Here is a 20,531-nt window from a genome sequence, read left to right on the forward strand (position 1 = left end):
CCAGTTGAGCGGTGCACTGAGCATAACGCCAAGGTATTTGCACTCTTCCACTCTTGATATTTTCACCGTCAATTTGAACTTGTGCATTTGCAAATGCTAATAATTTACGCCTTGATCCAAATATGATAAATTCACATTTCTTAGGGTTCAGTAATAATTCATTACATTTCAACCAGTCTGAAATCCGTGCCAAATCTTCATTTAGACAGGAACATAAATCAGAAACATTATCTGAGGAATAGTATATACAGGTATCATCAGCGTACATTGAAATACTGCTAAACTTTACAACAGTAGAAATATCATTTATGAAAATAATAAACATCAAGGGACCAATTATACTCCCTTGTGGAATTCCACAGGTAACTGTAATATATAAGAAGAAAATGTATTATTAATAACTGTTACATGTAGAATACCATCTTCCTAAAGTCAGAACAAATTTTTCAAAGAATACTGTATTTTATAGAGGTCCTCATCTTTGGAGTACTATTCCAAATCATCTTAAGAATCAACTTTCTGTTAATAGCTTTAAACGTTCCTTTCGATTATTTTTATTAAACTTGTACTCAGTAACTTAATATTATACATGTATGTTTACCACGACTTTTTCTTTTTTGTCACCCCCCCCCCCCTTCTTACTATGATGTATTTATTTTGGGGTCAACGCTCAACAAGGCAAATTGCTCTTTTTTGTTGACCCCTCATTCGACATAAATTGTTTTTTTTGTTCTCTTATATTATTTTTTCTATAACCATGTATTTATATGTTCATCATTGTTTTTTACTTATATGTATTGACTTTTATACAGTGTATGTGTTTTTATGAAGAATGAAAATCAAATCAAATCACATGTTTTCTTAAAGTTAAATAGTTTTGGAACCATCGTAAGCTTGACTCATCGAACCCCAGAAGATCAAGTATTCTTAACAGAATATCTTGGGAAACCATATCAAATGCTTTCCGAAGGTCAATCCATACTAATCCAACAGCTTGCCCAATATCTAATTCTTTACGAATATTTTCTGTAATTGTAAAGAGGGCTGTATTTGTTGAATAATTGGGGCGAAATCCAAACTGATTATTTTGAAAGTATATCAATATCAGAAACATATTTATATACTTGTTTAAAAACAACCTTTTACATTATTTTCGATAGTACAGGCAATACGGAAATCGGCCTATAATTAGTAGAATCCTTTAAATAATGGCGTGAGCTTAGCCATTTTCCAGTCTAATGGAACTATTCCCTGCTTAAGAGAAATATTTATTATGTGTAACATTGGTACAATACTATGTGAAACTGAATCTTTTAAGATACAGGTAGGTATACCATCTAATCCTGATGACTTATTTTTTGGAATCTCATTAAAAAACTTTACTATATCGTTCTGTGTAACTTCATTAAAAGAAACACAGTTGAGTGTTTGATTGTTGGTTCAAACGTTTTCTTAGCAAACTGAGCACCATCTTTAAGTTCTTTGGTTATATTTGCAAAATAATCATTCATATAATTTGCGATGTCTTTAGAATCAGACAATATACTGCTTCTAATATCAAGTGATTTCAAAGTTTGACTTTTGCGTTTGTTTGGAAGGATTTTACCCAGCAGTTTCCATATTCCAGCACTATTGCCAGAGTTCTCAAGAATGTTCTTTGTTATATATTCCCTTATGGATTTACGTCGCTTTGCCGTGACTTGATTGCGTAACAGTCTGTATTCACGCCAGACATCCAAGCGAGCCCTTTCTTTACACTGATCACAAACCTTCATCATCGTTAAAATATGTTCATTGATCCATGGAACACTTTTCTTACGAATTCGTTTACGTTTCACAGGTGCAATCCTATTTAGGATATCATTATACATATTTAGAAAATTATCATATAGGCTGTGCTTACATCAACTTCAGAAAGGATCTGAGACCATGAACATTTATCCAGTTCCTTACAGAATGAGGAAAAAATCATTTTTTTCAAATCACGATAGGTGACGTATTTGTGTTTAGAAAATGTCATTTTAGTTTTTCCCAAACGTGCAACAATCATGTAATGATCACTTAAAGAAACTGTTACAACATCACAGAATTGAACTATGTCATCATTAGAAGATAATAGTAAATCTATAGTTGAGGAAGACGTGTCAGTTACCCTGGTAGCTTTCGAAATATATTGTTTCATATTGTAATCATTGGCAAGCGATAATAATTTTTTGGTATGAAAGTTATGAGGTTTCTTTGATACATCACAATTCATATCACCAAGTATGATAAAATCAAGACACTGAGAATCCAGATATTGTAGTTACAAATTAAAATCATCTAAAACATCTTTCTTTGAATCTGGTGGTCTGTACCATGTCACAATGAACTGATGGAAAAGGTACCTGTTAAAGACTGCTTGCAGTTTAGCCATGAAGACGTTACATATTTCAACTATCAAATAATGCGAGCGCGAAGCGCGAGCTGAAATTTTTTGAAATTTTTAGCTAAAGAATAGAAATTCTAAGCACTTTACGTACACATAATAGGTATATAACTAAACAATTGATGCGAAGCGCGAGCGGGAAATTATGAGATTTAGACCTAAGAACGAGACACTCTGTTTGTTTTGTAAATCATGACACTCGATTCCCTGGGATTTGTTTATCGATGAAAATGATATAGATACCACTTGGGATAACTTTGCTATGCTATTGCATGCGGCTGTCAAAGATGTTGTTCCCTCTGCCCAAGCAAAAGGTCGGCGACGCAAGCAATGGATCACCGCAGATATCGTCCATCTCTCCCGAAAAAAGAAACGTGCATACCGCAAATCCATTTCTTATAAACACAATAGCACATTGTGGGAGAAGTTTCAAAAACTGAACAAGGATATATTAGACTTACTAAACTATCCTATAATGACTATTTGCAATCTCTGGCTTTGAATTCGGCTCGTGATCCTAAAAGATTCTGGTCATTTGTTAACGCTCAAAGAAAGAAATCTAATGTGTCATGCTTCTCATACAATAATGTTTCGGTTGAATCTATTTCAATGATTGCGCAGGCTTTCAATAATCATTTTGTAGGAAACTTCTCCACGCCACAGTTAGAAACGTGGAAAGATGATTATGATTCTTGTACGTCCCACTTTGGAATGACTCCTTTAAATGATTTTGTAATAGACGAGTGTGATATTTTTTAAAGAAATACGATTGAAAGTCAATAAGCCCCCTGGCCCTGATGGCATTTTCCCCCAAATCTAGAAATGCTACAGTTCTCACAAAGCTATTCTGTTCATTATGCAGACCTGTGGTTGTGATTGAGTATGGTATTCCAACATGGCTACCCCATCAAAAAAACCTCATCAGAGCCATTGAATGTGTACAAAGGCGTTTCACTAGATTTTGTCAATGTATTTTGTAATAAAGTGCCTGCATAGACATTATGACATGTCTACTTCTCTGCCCGGGGGGGGGGGGGCACTTCCATTGACGAGTGGATACCATGCGCGACCACGGGGTTTTGAAAAGCACCCTAAACACGTATTTTCCATATTCTGAAAATGCACCCCTTAACAAGTATTGGCGTGTGAAACCCTACCCTTAACAAGTATTGGAAAGAAATACCATTGGCAAGTATTCCCAGAACTGAGCCCCTAAACAAGTACAGCGATGTATTTTCCATATTCTGAAAATGCACCCCTTAACAAGTATTGGAAACAAAACGATACTCTTAGCAAGTATTCCCTGAAATGAACCCCTAAACAAGTACAGAGATATCTTATTGTTATGTCACGCGTCCGTCGGTCGTCGGTTTTACCTTTAGACACAATTATTTTGGTTTAGTACGGCCCCACCTTCCACACCTCGCGCAAATCGGACTCTAAACACGTAGTGTTGGGGCAAAAAGGACATCCTTTATAAAACATTTTGATTTTGTTTTATCATCCTCGCATATTTGACCCTAAACACGTATATTTTTCCGAGCGAAATAGATACCCTTTTTTCAACATTTTTGTGTTTTTGACACCCTTATCACGTTACGTACGTAACGTGCCCTCCCGGGGGGGGGGGGGGCACTCGACCAAAAAAGTAGTAGGCCTGTGCCGCGGGCGAGACAAAAAACGGGGGCCTTGGAGCGGGCTTATTGTAAAAAGAAGGGTCCTCGGAACGGGCTTCGGAACTACAAATGTTTGTGAAAACGGGGGTCCTTGAAACGGGTCGCCTTCGCGTGCATGAGTGCGTATTCATCCCTATGGAACGGGCATACGTGAACCCGGCGGCACGGGGCCGGGTGCGCTAGTCGGACAGCGCTTTGCGGCCGCTTTTCACCAAAATTGCGGCTCATCGTAGCAGATCAATGTGGACGGAACAGCGTAACGGAAAATATGCGAAGCTTTGGAGCGGATTTCTTTCTTCTTTTTCCTCGATAAGAAAAAATGCTATGCTTTGGAGCGACTTTCTTTGTTCTTTGTCTCAATAAGACAAAAATGCTATGCCTTGGAACGGAAATTTGAGTGTAAAAATGGGGGTCCCCTCCGCGGCACATACCCACTATGCATTATATACTGAGTGCCCCCCCCCCCCCCCGGGCGTGCCCTATCTTGAAAAAGACATCCTTTTTACGTGTTTTTTTGGTCGCGCATGGTATCCACTCGTCAATGTAGGCTTCTCTGTTACCAATACCAAGCCAGAGACGAACTCACACACTCGTCTTCAATCATCAACTTGCAAGATCAAATTGTCTTAGATTTACTTGTTTCCATGTTTTTCCCAGATTTTGGGAGCATCTCTCAGAGGCAGACAGAGACTTGTGTGTAGGAACCAACGTTTTCCCCTTCCTCAATGTGTTACGAAATTTCCTCTTTGAATTACCTCTCCTCGTAGAATCATATTAATTTGTTAGCACCCATATATAAGTACCATTTGTAATTTGTACAGTCTCATACAGTATCAAAACATTTAATATGTCACTCTTGTATGTATCTTGATTAATTGTTTGGTTTTCTAATAATTTGCCGTACGTGTATTTCAATCTACTGAAATTCTCTATTACATCTTCATATAATTAATTACCATTCCCCATTTCGTGTAAAGCTCTTAACTTCGTTCATGTCACAGACCAATTCTTTGAATGTGTGTTTGATTCGTGATTGATTATTTGATTTTCTAATGCTTTGCCATACTTTCCCATTCTTTTTATTGCTCAATTTTTTTCCTGTTACACATAAATTTAATTACTTTTCTTTATATGATATCTAAGAAGTCGTTTCCTTGAATATACTTTGGGTATGAATCTTGATTTTTTTGTCATCATTCGTTATATACTAATTTGGCTATTTTTTGTTTCTGTTAAACCCGCACATAATCGTGACAAATGTCATGTACAACAATTCATTTCAGACTCTCAAAATTCAATCAATTGACCTACCATCTCTGTCTCTAATTTGATAATACCCCCGTCACACTTATTCGGAATCAGCAGGAATCGAGCAGAACCAGCCGGAATGAAGAACTTTCAAAATTCGTGCCACATTCGGGAGGGAATTTGAAATTTTCACTACTTTTGCAAAACTGTCGTTCGAATACTGAGAACGTCCTTTGATCCCGCCTCAAATGATTCTTGCACATTCCGGGTGTATTGAGTGTCGAATGCAGCTCGAATATAGTCGGAACACAGGAAGAATATTAAAGGAGAATGAAACCCTTGAAACCAGCTGAAACCATATCAAAGAGAAAAATCAAAGAAACATATTGTTGAAAGTTTGAGGAAGATTGAATGAATAATAAGAAAGTTATGAGCATTTGAATATCAAGATCACTAATGCCATGTAGTTCCTCCCATTGGCAATGCGACCAAGATCTATGAAGTCACACACGTACAACTCCCTCATTACTTTAGTACTTATTTCACTTATATTCTCACTTTTATAGAGTCTATATATAGAGTCACAAGGTGAGGTGTTCTCTTTATGAGAGGACAAGTACAGAGGTTTCACAACATTATATCATTGATGAATCGTTTGTCATATGATTAGAATGATCAAAAGGAGATGTTTTGGGGTATATTTTCAGTGTCCAAAAGGGGAGAGTTGTTCATATGCATGTGACATCATAGATCTTGGTCGCATTGCCAATGGGAGGATCTCCATAGCATTAGTGATCTCGACATTCAAATGCTCATAACTCTTTTATTGCTAGTCCTATTTTACTCAAACTTTTGTTGATCTTATTCTTTGATTTTTCTGCTTTCACAAAAGCTAACTTGCTCCAAGACTTTCATTCTCCTTTAAGAATGCGGTTAGAATGCAGCAAGAATATTTAGAATGCAGTCAGAGAGCAGTCAGAATGCACTTCGAATGTCGTTCGATATTTCTCCACTTCGAATGCACTTCGAAAGTTTTGAACATGAGCAAAACATTCGGGCCGGTCACAAGAATGGACCCGAATATCCAGGAATGTACCAAGAATTTTCATTCCGACGGCATTCCGGCTCATTCCGCCTCCGGGGGGGGGGGGGCACTCGACCAAAAAAGTGGTAGGGGTGTGCCGCGGGCGAGGCAAAAAACGGGGGCCTTGGAGCGGGCTTATTTTAAAAAGGAGGGTCCTCGGAACGGGCTCGGAACTACAAATGTTTGTGAAAACGGGGGTCCTCGGAACGGATCTCCGTATCTCTGTGAGTGCGTATGCATCCCTATGGAACGGGCAATCGTGCATAACGCAGCTAGCGCGGCCTCCGCCGGTTGCGCTCCCGCTTAGGCGATGGTCGAAAAGCGCTCTACGGCCGCTTTTCACCAAAATTGTAGCAGATCAATGCGACCGGAACGGCGTAACGAAAAATATGCGAAGCTTTGGAGCGGATATCTTTCTTCTTTTTTCTCGATAAGAAGGAAATGCTATGCCTTGGAGCGGCTTTCTTTGTTCTTTTTCTCAATAAGACAAAAATGCTATGCCTTGGAACGGAAATTTGAGTGTAAAAATGGGGGTCCCCTCCGCGGCACATACCCACTATGCATTATATACTGAGTGCCCCCCCCCCCCCCCGGGTTCCGCCTCTAGTGTGACGGGGGTTTAAATGACTACAATTGCTGACTTGACCCAATCTGCATTTTTTTTCTTATAGTAGTAATTCGATAACCTTGTTTTTTGTTTCTCTCTTCATATTACGATGAAGGTTAATTTATATAGAAGTATTGTAATTGCATGTTTAAATTTATTGCTATTTTGTGTTATTCTATGTATATAGGCACCAGCCAATGTGGAGAACCCCCGACAGAATTTTCAATTCTTTTATGATCCCCAGGCATTGGCTGGTGCTCAATTTTACATTTCTTTCTAATGTTTCCATTGCTGTCATGTTTTCTTGCCTGGAAATGAAATGAAATAAATAAATATATAATTGGGGGTCTTCCTTACATTAATAATGCGAGTGCAAAGTGCAGTCAAAAATGTTTATATACGTTTGATTTGAACTGATCGAAAAGGTACTAGTTAAGGACTGCTTGCGTTTAGCCACAAAGACGTTACATATTTGAACAATCAAATAATGCTAGCGCGAATCGCAAGCTGAAAAAATTGACATGTCATTTCTACAACAGAGAATCGAACATTTTAATCATTTTTTTGTAGTCGTGAACAGGGTAGCTATGTAACTAAAGAATTGATGCAAGCGAAGCGCGGGCAGAAAAAAAATCGAGATTTAGACCTACAAACGGGACATTCTATTCATGTTTTGTAAATCATGAAAAGGATGGGTAATAGGGGATCTTTCTACCTCAATAATGCGAGCACAAAGCGCGAGCAGAATTTTTTCATATCGTAATCTGAAACTGGATAATGATTTAAATAGAGAACAAGTTGAGTATCTGAATAAACATGCGCGCGCGTGTATCATATTTAGACCTAGAATCTAGGCATTCTAAATATATCTTTTATCATGAAAATCAAAGTGAGCGCGAAGCGTGAGCTTCGCATTTGAGAGAAAATGCGTTTACGGCAAGCCACACTGACATATCACCTTTAAACATTGGGGGGGTCATTCGATTGCACTCAGATGCATTTTATCTTGGATGGGGCATGGATGGCGCCAAGTCACGTGGTTGGCATCAATTTCAAAACAGAGGTCATTTTTCTCCGGGGTAATCTAGGCCCAAATATAATTTAATATGCTTTCTTTTATTTCCTCACATTTTCTCCCTCTTTCTCCACCCCCTTTCCATTTTTTAAAAACCAAACTTGAAATATCGAAATGGGCGGCAACCATGCACTTCTGACCTCCATGCTTTATCATAAGATAAATATTATGAAAAAAATGTTTATATAACGTTCAGCCAAAAAAATAAATAAATAAAATAAAACACGAAACAAAACTGAGATGTTACTAAACATGCTAAATCATTTCTTTCTTTTTAATTTATTTTCTTTATCATGATCATTTTTTGCTGAGATTGATGTCAATCAATGAAAATTGTTGAATTGGTGTTAAGGTGATAAATGAAATAAAATATGCCGGTAACAAAATAACTAATTGAATTAAAATATTAGGCCTATAGTTTATAAATCCATCACAATCATTACAAATAAAGTTAAGTTCATTGAATTATGATAGACAGGGTTGTGGAAAGTCCATTCGAAAGTAAAGACTCATCGTAGGGTAGGCCATATGTCATGTTAAAGCAATGATGTCTCGACTCCTTAACTTCATGTTGAACATATATCTTTTTTTATATTATTGAAGCTTATGTTATTTAAACTTCCATAAAGTATCAAATTTAAACGTATATGATCATTGTCATTTTAGCATTGTTTCTGTAAATAGTATTTTTCCCCGTTAAATTGATATCACATATTTTTCTGTTTTATTATTGTAATGCTACTTGCCCACTTGACATGTTTGCAGCAAGTTTCATATTTTGATTGTCCTCGGTTACTTAAACTTAATTTTCATGCAAATGTATGTTTATACTCTAAACACTCACATTTGTATTTCTTGCGTTATATATGATGAATGAAATAAATAAATTCGATTTTTCACACGCAGCCTCTCATATTTTCCTTTATAATATCATACAATCAGACACGTTTATTTTGTTTATTCCATTCAAACCCCATTTTTCCATCAACAAATAATATTTAAAGCATAATTTGCAAATTATCACTTCAGATGAGTATTCTATAAAAGTCCGAATACTGAAATAATATAATGCCGAAATTACTTAGTTACTTCATTTTTTATTTTCGGACAAGGTCTCTTTCGTTGGAATATCAATGAAAGGTGTCCTTTAAAGGGCACCGTGTTCTAGATAGGGGAAATAATGACAATTTCGATTTTATCCAGGTATGTTTGTGAATCTTCAATTTTTGTTCTCCTTTTACCTCATAAAGTAAGCTCCATACATCATTTCTACTATCGGTAATAAACAACAAATCATATGATCTCCATTAATTGAAATAAATGATTTTATGAAAAGTCGTCATTTCGAAATAAAAGGTTCAGGTGACGATGAAGACTAAATATTTTCCTGATAATATCGATATCAAACGATGTCGCGGACTTGGAAGACAAGATTGCCTTCGTGAAACGGAAAGCGCTGATTTGTCGCCAATCTTCCTATCTCGGAAGAATGGTCCTAGGACGTTCCTACGTATCGCTCATCTCATCGTGCAACAGGCCCCTTGTTCATTGAATGAGTGCTCAGAGTCAGAGATTGTGAATTTGTGGCTTTTGTGCTTCTAAAAATTTGCCAAATTCATTTTGCATGACTTCCTTTTCCGACTGTCCAGGTTGAGGTAATATTTCTTTTCATGTGAAATCATAAAAACACATTCAGTCAAAGCTAAATGAAAAGAGCAGTATCACTAACCTTGTCCTTGCAAGTTTGGCGGAGGGTATATGCGCGTACTTTCTACGCAGCATGAACACGTAAGCAGAGTACGTGACGCCTGAAGTTAAGGCGAGCAGAAAGACGAAGAAAAGGGTATACCCCAGAAGAGAGACGATGCCAGCCCCGATCATTATTACCTCTGTCTCAGTTGATTATCAGAAAAGGAAGAAGAATACTGGTATATTATTCAAAAATCGAGAAAAAGATTAAACACGTTGTTACTCTAACATGTCTTTAAACCATGATCAACCAGTGTACGGTACTTCCTTGCGCTCAAGTTTTAAGTGATTTCCCGTCATACACAGTCACGATTAATTCCGGTCCGAGCTCCAGCTGAGACCAAGGTACCGGTACATCTCTATGCCAAGGAATCATGCAACAAGTGGGGGGTGTGGCATGCAGCGTCTCGATCTCTCGAGAGAGTAAGCGATCGGAGCACGCGATGCATGGATAATAAACTCCCGTGCCTCGTCTATATATCTAGAATATTATGGAAAAACCTGGCCAGGGAAAATGGTAACCAATCCGATGGGGGGGGGGGGGGGGGACTTAGATTTGGTTTGGACGGGGGTGTGCGGCTGAAGGTTCACAACTCATACCCATATTTATGGGTCATTTTGGTTAAAAAGGTAAATTAGGGATCTATTAAACTTTGACAGGCAAAAAAAAGGTTATCACCCAAAATTGGAGAATGGACCCATTTTTAAGGCCAGTAAATTGGGGGCATGTTTGGGGGATTTTTCCAGCATATAACCATACCCCATGTTTAAGGATTTCTTCCAGAAAAGCGACCAATTCCAGCGGCACATCCCCGTATACCCCCCCCCCACCCCCCGGGATCCAAACCGATTGATCACACAATTGCCTGTATGCAGACTTTTCCCCAAAAAATCCCGGCAAACAAATAAAGATGGCCAACGTATTATAACAAACGATGGTCATCGACATACGCTGACAAAAGAAGCCCTCATTCGCAGATTATTATCTGCTGGAAGCATCGAGATGAGATTTACAGTAGGCCTATTTCTTCAGGGATTTGGGACTACTGTTCATTATAGGTGATCGCAGTCAAACTACATTATTTTCCAGGGGGGGGGGGCACTTACAATAACGAGTGGATACATGGGCGGAAATCTGTCCCGAAAGGTAGGGGGGACCACAGGGGCGGATCCAGCCTTCGCCAATAGGGGGGGGGGGCGAATCTTTTTTCAGCCATATGTTAATCCCCGATCGGCCGCTCGAAGATGATTTTTGTTTTTTCGTTGAAGGGATAGTCCTCATGGTCACTTCTTAGCTTTATTCTTATAAATCAACATAAATATACAATATCATAATCCTTATTTATATAAATTTTTTTGGTTGAAATTTTATGTTTTTTTTCTAAAATTTGAACATTCTGGGCAATGTTTGTTATCCTGAAAAAGATGTGTATGCAACTAAATAATTACTACGAACGCGAAGTGCGAGCAGAAATGTATTGTATTGTATTGTATTTATTTAATCACGGTAAAACTTACATTCAGTCATAACAGACTGCTTTTCAGCAAGTCCGTGAACATTAAAAAACATGTAAAAGTGAGACAATACGAAAATATTTAAAAATATTACAGTAACACATGAAATAAAACATACGGCATAATTAAAATGAAAAAAATGATAATCAAATCTACATAAAACCGCAGTGCGAAGAAAAATTATAAAAATTATCTAGCCCCCCCCCCCCCGGCAGATGAGTTAGAAGTCGATGGAATTAACTGATTTCATAAATAAAGAGAACTGATCCAATTGACGGGTATTACTTGGTAAGGAATTCAATAATTGAATACCTATATAGAGACCGCCGTCCCTTATAAAATTTGTTTTTGGTTTTTTGAGATTAATCCTACACTGCATTTTCGAAGAGAATAATTACTTTTCTTGATACTTATTTTGGAGCACAAGAAAGATGGAAGTTGTCCATGAAGTAATTTAAATATAAAGGAAACTGCCAGTTTTTTCCATCGCAATTCTAACTTGTCAATGTTCAGAGTAGAATACAACAGGTTGGTACTATATCTATAATCAACTCTTATGACCATACGCAGTGCTCGATTTTCAAGAACACTCAAAACTTTCCCTCCATAGAGCTATTGAACCATACTATAGAGCAGTAATCAAAGTGTGGTTGAAAGAGTGATTTGTAAAGCATTATAGCAGTATTCAGACTGATGTACGGCCTGAGCCGTTTCAAACAATACAGGGTTTTTGTCGCTGTCGTCTTAACAAATTTATTAACATGTGCATTCCAGTTGAGCGGTGCACTGAGCATAACGCCAAGGTATTTGCACTCTTCCACTCTTTTGATTTTTTCACCGTCAATTTGAACTTGTGCATTTGCAAATGCTAATAATTTACGCCTTGATCCAAATATGATAAATTCACATTTCTTAGGGTTCAGTAATAATTAATTACATTTCAACCAGTCTGAAATCCTGTCAAATCTTCATTTAGACAGGAACATAAATCAGAAACATTATCTGAGGAATAGTATATACAGGTATCATCAGCGTACATTGAAATACTGCTAAACTTTACAACAGTAGAAATATTTTTTATGAAAATAATAAACATCAAGGGACCAATTATACTCCCTTGTGGAATTCCACAGGTAACTGTATTATAAGAAGTAAATGTATTATTGATAACTGTTACATGTTTTCTTAAAGTTAAATAGTTTTGGAACCATCGTAAGCTTGACTCATCGAACCCCAGAAGATCAAGTTTTCTGAACAGAATATCGTGGGAAACCATATCAAATGCTTTCCGAAGGTCAAGCCATACTAATCCAACAGCTTGCCCAATATCTAATTCTTTACGAATATTTTCTGTAATTGTAAAGAGGGCTGTATTTGTTGAATAATTGGGGCGAAATCCAAACTGATTATTTTGAAAGTATATCAATATCAGAAACATATTTATATACTTGTTTAAAAACAACCTTTTCCATTATGTTCGATAGTACAGGCAATACGGAAATCGGCCAATAATTAGTAGGATCCTTTAAGTTACCACCTTTAAATAATGGCGTGAGCTTAGCCATTTTCCAGTCTAATGGAACTATTCCCTGCTTAAGAGAAATATTTATTATGTGTAACAATGGTACAATACTATGTGAAACTGAATCTTTTAAAATACAGGTAGGTATACCATTTAATCCTGATGACTTATTTTTTGGAATCTCATTAAAAAAACTTTACTATATCGTTCTGTGTAACTTCATTAAAAGAAACACAGTTGAGTGTTTGATTGTTGGTTCAAACGTTTTCTTAGCAAACTGAGCACCATCTTTAAGTTCTTTGGTTATATTTGCAAAATAATCATTCATATAATTTGCGATGTCTTTAGAATCAGACAATATACTGCCTCTAATATCAAGTGATTTCAAAGTTTGACTTTTGCGTTTGTTTGGAAGGATTTTACCCAGCAGTTTCCATATTCCAGCACTCTTGCCAGAGTTCTCAAGAATGTTCTTTGTTTTATATTCCCTTATGGATTTACGTCGCTTTGCCGTGACTTGATTGCGTAACAGTCTGTATTCACGCCAGACATCCAAGCGAGCCCTTTCTTTACACTGATCACAAACCTTCATCATCGTTAAAATCTGTTCATTGATCCATGGAACACTTTCCTTACGAATTCGTTTACGTTTCACAGGTGCAATCCTATTTAGGATATCATTATACATATTTAGAAAATTATCATATAGGCTGTGTTTACATCAACTTCAGAAAGGATCTGAGACCATGAACATTTATCCAGTTCCTTACAGAATGAGGAAAAATTCATTTTTTTTAAATCACGATAGGTGACGTATTTGTGCTTAGAAAATGTCATTTTAGTTTTTCCCAAACGTGCAACAATCATGTAATGATCACTTAAAGAAACTGTTACAACATCACAGAATTGAACTATGTCATCATTAGAAGAAAATAGTAAATCTATAGTTGAGGAAGACGTGTCAGCTACCCTGGTAGCTTTCGAAATATATTGTTTCATATTGTAATCATTGGCAAGCGATAATAATTTTTTAGTATGAAAGTTATGAGGTTTCTTTGATACATCACAATTCATATCACCAAGTATGATAAAATCAAGACACTGAGAATCCAGATATTGTAGTAACAAATTAAAATCATCTAAAACATCTTTCTTTGAAGCTGGTGGTTAGTACCATGTCACAATGAACTGATGGAAAAGGTACCTGTTAAAGACTGCTTGCAGTTTAGCCATGAAGACGTTACATATTTCAACAATCAAATAATGCGAGCGCGAAGCGCGAGCTGAAATTTTTTGAAATTTTTAGCTAAAGAATGGAAATTTTAAGCACTTTTTGTAACTTACACACAATAGGTATATAACTAAACAATTGATGCGAAGCGCGAGCTGGAAATTATGAGATTTAGACCTAAGAACGAGACACTCTGTTTGTTTTGTAAATCATGACACTCTGTCCCACTCTGTTTGTTTCGTAAATCATGAAAATGATGAGTAATTGATTCCCTGGGATTTGTTTATCGATGGAAATGATATAGATACCACTTGGGATAACTTTGCTATGCTATTGCATGCGGCTGTCAAAGATGTTGTTCCCTCTGCCCAAGCAAAAGGTCGGCGACGCAAGCAATGGATCACCTCAGATATCGTCCATCTCTCCCGAAAAAAGAAACGTGCATACCGCAAAGCCATTTCTAACAAACACAATAGCACATTGTGGGAGAAGTTTCAAAAACTGAACAAGGATATTATTAGACTTACTAAACTATCCTATAATGACTGTTTGCAATCTCTGACTTTGAATTCGGCTCGTGATCCTAAAAGATTCTGGTCATTTGTTAACGCTCAAAGAAAGAAATCTAATGTGTCATGCTTCTCATACAATAATGTTTCGGTTGAATCTATTTCAATGATTGCGCAGGCTTTCAATAATCATTTTGTAGGAAACTTCTCCACGCCACAGTTAGAAACGTGGAACGATGATTATGATTCTTGTACGTCCCACTTTGGAATGACTCCTTTAAATGATTTTGTAATAGACGAGTGTGATATTTTTTAAAGAAATACGATTGAAAGTCAATAAGCCCCCTGGCCCTGATGGCATTTTCCCCCAAATCTAGAAATGCTACAGTTCTCACAAAGCTATTCTGTTCATTATGCAGACCTGTGGTTGTGATTGAGTATGGTATTCCAACATGGCTACCCCATCAAAAAAACCTCATCAGAGCCATTGAATGTGTACAAAGGCGTTTCACTAGATTTTGTTTCCCGTGCGAAGTTACCAATTCCTTATCTTACACACACGGAACGCCTATCCCTCCTAAACATACCCCCTCTCTATAATAGACTCGTTTACCTGTCAATGTATTTTGTAATAAAGTGCCTGCATAGACATTATGACATGTCTACTTCTCTGCCCGGGGGGGGGGGGGGCCACTTCCATTGACGAGTGGATACCATGCGCGACCACGGGGTCTTGAAAAGCACCCTAAACACGTATTTTCCATATTCTGAAAATGCACCCCTTAACAAGTATTGGCGTGTGAAACCCTACCCTTAACCCCCTTAACAAGTATTGGAAAGAAATACTATTGGCAAGTATTCCCAGAACTGAGCCCCTAAACAAGTACAGCGATGTATTTTCCATATTCTGAAAATGCACCCCTTAACAAGTATTGGAAACAAAACGATACTCTTAGCAAGTATTCCCTGAAATGAACCCCTAAACAAGTACAGAGATATCTTATTGTTATGTCACGCGTCCGTCGGTCGTCGGTTTTACCTTTAGACACCATTATTTTGGTTTAGTAGGCCTACGGCCCCACCTTCCACACCTCGCGCAAATCGGACTCTAAACACGTAGTGTTGGGGCAAAAAGGACATCCTTTATAAAACATTTTGATTTTGTTTTATCATCCTCGCATATTTGACCCTAAACACGTATATTTTTCCGAGCGAAATAGATACCCTTTTTTCAACATTTTTGTGTTTTTGACACCCTTATCACGTTACGTACGTAACGTGCCCTCCGGGGGGGGGGGCACTCGACCAAAAAAGTAGTAGGCCTGTGCCGCGGGCGAGACAAAAAACGGGGGCCTTGGAGCGGGCTTATTGTAAAAAGGAGGGTCCTCGGAACGGGCTTCGGAACTACAAATGTTTGTGAAAACGGGGGTCCTTGGAACGGGTCGCCTTCGCGTGCATGAGTGCGTATTCATCCCTATGGAACGGGCATACGTGAACCCGGCGGCACGGGCGCCGGGTGCGCTAGCGCAGAGGCGATGGTCGGACAGCGCTTTGCGGCCGCTTTTCACCAAAATTGCGGCTCATCGTAGCAGATCAATGTGGACGGAACAGCGTAACGGAAAATATGCGAAGCTTTGGAGCGGATTTCTTTCTTCTTTTTCCTCGATAAGAAGAAAATGCTATGCTTTGGAGCGACTTTCTTTGTTCTTTGTCTCAATAAGACAAAAATGCTATGCCTTGGAACGGAAATTTGAGTGTAAAAATGGGGGTCCCCTCCGCGGCACATACCCACTATGCATTATATACTGAGTGCCCCCCCCCCCCCCGGGCGTGCCCTATCTTGAAAAAGACATCCTTTTTACATGTTTTTTTGGTCGCGCATGGTATCCACTCGTCAATGTAGGCTTCTCTGTTACCAATACCAAGCCAGAGACGAACTCACACACTCGTCTTCAATCATCAACTTGCAAGATCAAATTGTCTTAGATTTACTTGTTTCCATGTTTTCCCCAGATTTTGGGAGCATCTCTCAGAGGCAGACAGAGACTTGTGTGTAGGAACCAACGTTTTCCCCTTCCTCAATGTGTTACGAAATTTCCTCTTTGAATTACCTCTCCTCGTAGAATCATATTAATTTGTTAGCACCCATATATAAGTACCATTTGTAATTTGTACAGTCTCATACAGTATCAAAACATTTAATATGTCACTCTTGTATGTATCTTGATTAATTGTTTGGTTTTCTAATAATTTGCCGTACGTGTATTTCAATCTACTGAAATTCTCTATTACATCTTCATATAATTAATTACCATTCCCCATTTCGTGTAAAGATCTTAACTTCGTTCATGTCACAGACCAATTCTTTGAATGTGTGTTTGATTCGTGATTGATTATTTGATTTTCTAATGCTTTGCCATACTTTCCCATTCTTTTTATTGCTCAATTTTTTTTCTGTTACACATAAATTTAATTACTTTTCTTTATATGATATCTAAGAAGTCGTTTCCTTGAATATACTTTGGGTATGAATCTTGATTTTTTTATCATCATTCGTTATATACTAATTTTGCTATTTTTTGTTTCTGTTAAACCCGCACATAATCGTGACAAATGTCATGTACAACAATTCATTTCAGACTCTCAAAATTCAATCAATTGACCTACCATCTCTGTCTCTAATTTGATAATACCCCCGTCACACTTATTCGGAATCAGCAGGAATCGAGCAGAACCAGCCGGAATGAAGAACTTTCAAAATTCGTGCCACATTCGGGAGGGAATTTGAAATTTTCACTACTTTTGCAAAACTGTCGTTCGAATACTGAGAACGTCCTTTGATCCCGCCTCAAATGATTCTTGCACATTCCGGGTGTATTGAGTGTCGAATGCAGCTCGAATATAGTCGGAACACAGGAAGAATATTAAGAATGCGGTTAGAATGCAGCAAGAATATTTAGAAATGCAGTCAGAGAGCAGTCAGAATGCACTTCGAATGTCGTTCGATATTTCTCCACTTCGAATGCACTTCGAAAGTTTTGAACATGAGCAAAACATTCGGGCCGGTCACAAGAATGGACCCGAATATCCAGGAATGTACCAAGAATTTTCATTCCGACGGCATTCCGGCTCATTCCGCCTCTAGTGTGACGGGTGTTTAAATGACTACAATTGCTGACTTGACCCAATCTGCATTTTTTCTTATAGAAGTAATTCGATAACCTTGTTTTTTGTTTCTCTCTTCATATTACGATGAAGGTTAATTTATATAGAAGTATTGTAATTGCATGTTTAAATTTATTGCTTTTTTGTGTTATTCTATGTATATAGGCACCAGCCAATGTGGAGAACCTCTCGACAGAATTTTCAATTCTTTTATGATCCCCAGGCATTGGCTGGTGCTCAATTTTACATTTCTTTCTAATGTTTCTATTGCTGTCATGTTTTCTTGCCTGGAAATGAAATGAAATAAATAAATATATAATTGGGGGTCTTCCTTACATTAATAATGCGAGTGCAAAGTGCAGTCAAAAATGTTTATATACGTTTGATTTGAACTGATCGAAAAGGTACTAGTTAAGGACTGCTTGCGTTTAGCCACAAAGACGTTACATATTTGAACAATCAAATAATGCTAGCGCGAATCGCAAGCTGAAAAAATTGACATGTCATTTCTACAAAAGAGAATCGAACATTTTAATCATTTTTTTGTAGTCGTGAACAGGGTAGCTATGTAACTAAAGAATTGATGCAAGCGAAGCGCGGGCAGAAAAAAAAACGAGATTTAGACCTACAAACGGGACATTCTAATCATGTTTTGTAAATTATGAAAAGGATGGGTAATAGGGGATCTTTCTACATCAATAATGCGAGCACAAAGCGCGAGCAGAATTTTTTCATATCGTAATCTGAAACTGGATAATGATTTAAATAGAGAACAAGTTGAGTATCTGAATAAACATGCGCGCGCGTGTATCATATTTAGACCTAGAATCTAGGCATTCTAAATATATCTTTTATCATGAAAATCAAGGTGAGCGCGAAGCGTGAGCTTCGCGTTTGAGAGAAAATGCGTTTACGGCAAGCCACACTGACATATCACCTTTAAACATTGGGGGGGGTCATTCGATTGCACTCAGATGCATTTTATCTTGGATGGGGCATGGATGGCGCCAAGTCACGTGGTTGGCATCAATTTCAAAACAGAGGTCATTTTTCTCCGGGGTAATCTAGGCCCAAATATAATTTAATATGCTTTCTTTTATTTCCTCACATTTTCTCCCTCTTTCTCCACCCCCTTTCCATTTTTTAAAAACCAAACTTGAAATATCGAAATGGGCGGCAACCATGCACTCTGACCTCCATGCTTTATCATAAGATAAATATTATGAAAAAAATGTTTATATAACGTTCAGCAAAAAAATAAATAAATAAAATAAAACACGAAACAAAACTGAGATGTTACTAAACATGCTAAATCATTTCTTTCTTTTTAATTTATTTTCTTTATCATGATCATTTTTTGCTGAGATTGATGTCAATCAATGAAAATTGTTGAATTGGTGTTAAGGTGATAAATGAAATAAAATCCGCCGGTAACAAAATAACTAATTTAATTAAAATATTAGGCCTATAGTTTATAAATCCATCACAATCATTACAAATAAAGTTAAGTTCATTGAATTATGATAGACAGGGTTGTGGAAAGTCCATTCGAAAGTAAAGGCTCATCGTAGGGTAGGCCATATGTCATGTTAAAGCAATGATGTCTCGACTCCTTAACTTCATGTTGAACATATATCTTTTTTTATATTATTGAAGCTTATGTTATTTAAACTTCCATAAAGTATCAAATTTAAACGTATATGATCATTGTCATTTTAGCATTGTTTCTGTAAATAGTATTTTCCCCGTTAAATTGATATCACATATTTTTCTATGTTTTATTATTGTAATGCTACTTGCCCACTTGACATGTTTGCAGCAAGTTTCATATTTTGATTGTCCTCGGTTACTTAAACTTAATTTTCATGCAAATGTATGTTTATACTCTAAACACTCACATTTGTATTTCTTGCGTTATATATGATGAATGAAATAAATAAATTCGATTTTTCACACGCAGCCTCTCATATTTTCCTTTATAGTCTCATACAATCAGACACGTTTATTTTGTTTATTCCATTCAAACCCCATTTTTCCATCAACAAATAATATTTAAAGCATAATTTGCAAATTATCACTTCAGATGAGTATTCTATAAAAGTCCGAATACTGAAATAATATAATGCCGAAATTACTTAGTTACTTCATTTTTTATTTTCGGACAAGGTCTCTTTCGTTGGAATATCAATGAAAGGTGTCCTTTAAAGGGCACCGTGTTCTAGATAGGGGAAATAATGACAATTTCGATTTTATCCAGGTATGTTTGTGAATCTTCAATTTTTGTTCTCCTTTTACCTCATAAAGTAAGCTCCATACATCATTTCTACTATCGGTAATAAACAACAAATCATTTGATCTCCATTAATTGAAATAAATGATTTTATGAAAAGTCGTCATTTCGAAATAAAAGGTTCAGGTGACGATGAAGACTAAATAGTTTCCTGATAATATCGATATCAAACGATGTCGCGGACTTGGAAGAAAAGATTGCCTTCGTGAAACGGAAAGCGCTGATTTGTCGCCAATCTTCCTATCTCGGAAGAATGGTCCTAGGACGTTCCTACGTATCGATCATCTCATCGTGCAACAGGCCCCTTGTTCATTGAATGAGTGCTCAGAGTCAGAGATTGTGAATTTGTGGCTTTTGTGCTTCTAAAAATTTGCCAAATTCATTTTGCATGACTTCCTTTTCCGACTGCCCAGGTTGAGGTAATATTTCTTT

The 20,531-nt window shown here is 37.2% G+C and overlaps 1 protein-coding gene across 1 annotated transcript in view; it reads right to left on the reverse strand.

Annotated features, from left to right (window-relative positions):
- LOC129261079 (cholesterol 24-hydroxylase-like) overlaps positions 1 to 20,531 on the reverse strand; it is a 66,771-nt gene that overhangs the window by 45,770 nt on the left and 470 nt on the right. The window lies entirely within an intron of this gene.

Source organism: Lytechinus pictus, chromosome 5 (genome assembly GCF_037042905.1).
Source record: "Lytechinus pictus isolate F3 Inbred chromosome 5, Lp3.0, whole genome shotgun sequence".
Taxonomy (NCBI): domain Eukaryota; kingdom Metazoa; phylum Echinodermata; class Echinoidea; order Temnopleuroida; family Toxopneustidae; genus Lytechinus; species Lytechinus pictus.